This window comes from Tasmannia lanceolata, unplaced genomic scaffold (assembly GCF_043159265.1).
Source record: "Tasmannia lanceolata isolate RefF3 unplaced genomic scaffold, GAP_Taslan_0.1 ptg000024l, whole genome shotgun sequence".
Lineage (NCBI taxonomy): Eukaryota > Viridiplantae > Streptophyta > Magnoliopsida > Canellales > Winteraceae > Tasmannia > Tasmannia lanceolata.
The window spans coordinates 11,178,614-11,179,789 of record NW_027518701.1 but is presented as its reverse complement, the minus strand read 5'-3'; the positions used below and the strand labels follow the sequence as shown (position 1 = coordinate 11,179,789).

At 43.3% G+C, this 1,176-nt stretch overlaps 1 pseudogene; it reads left to right on the top strand.

Annotated features, from left to right (window-relative positions):
* The first annotated feature begins 214 nt into the window (after positions 1 to 214).
* On the top strand, positions 215 to 771 carry LOC143857023 (uncharacterized; annotated as a pseudogene).
* The last annotated feature ends 405 nt before the right edge of the window (positions 772 to 1,176 follow it).

The following is a 1,176-nucleotide window of genomic DNA, read 5'->3' as shown; positions in this document are numbered from 1 at the left end:
CCAAGCAGCCGTCCGGGATCCACAGTTGGCTCACAATATTGCAACAATTATAAAGGGGTATGTTAGAAATCTAATGGTTTCAGAAACTATTCAAGGCTATGCTTCATTGCTAGAAAATGGTATAAAGGCTTCCTTATACAACATTGCTGAACCTGTGCCATTAGAGGCCATCCAAGCACGGTGACATGGAGATACCTTGTACTTTTGGGTCCATATGAACAAGGATCCAAGAAATTCACTTCAACAAGACTCTTGTCTTTCTGTGATACTATTAAAGCTGGAAATTCCAAGTTTGCGCTTTCTGAAGCTCTTTGAAGGATGTCAGGTATTCAACAACATGATTGGGGTTCTGTGCCATTAATGCCCACAGATGGGGGCTTGTGGTCTGTCATCCATAGGTGGGCTCTGCCGACTCGTTCTTCCCATGAGTTTGTCATGTTCTCAAGAATGTTCGTAGATTCATTAGATGCACAGATATGTGCCAAGCACTGTTAATGCGGGCACTAATACTTGAGTTTATCCAAAGACAGGCATTATTACTCTCATGTACTTTGAGCTTCTTTTGAAGGTGTGGGTGTACCACATTACAAGGCAAATGGTCTATGTGGACACTAAGGCGAGGCAATGCAAGAACAACATCAACTGAAGAGTCGAAGAGGTCGGATGTTCAGATGGTTCTCCTTCACCGCACTCAAGAGCATGGATGAGGAATTGGGAGAGGAGTTGGATTCCGACCACCTTGACAGGCAGAGGTTGTGGCCACCGGATTGATGAATTCTTTTGGCAATGCATATTCGAGAAGGGGCAGAGTAAATGCAACTGACAGAAGGAAAGGAGGAGGCAATGGAGCAACGATAAAATCTATAGGATATGGAAGCGGCAACACAAGAAAGAAATAGGGAAATTTGTGAAGCCATCTCCGAAGGAGATTGCAAGTTTAAACACGATGGTGCCCATGGAAAGTTTGATGAGAACTCTTGGGTGAGTTCTTTCTCACCCGGAGATGATGATGCAGTGCCAACATGGCAGCCATGTCATGACTAAGATGCTTTGGTGGAGTTCCAAGGTGCATTCCCGTAGTAATGATGCAGCCTATTTTTTAACCTGATTTTTGGACTTCTAAATGGAAAAAATTTGGAAAATGATAGACTACAAAGTTGTAGGTCTTTTTGAGAT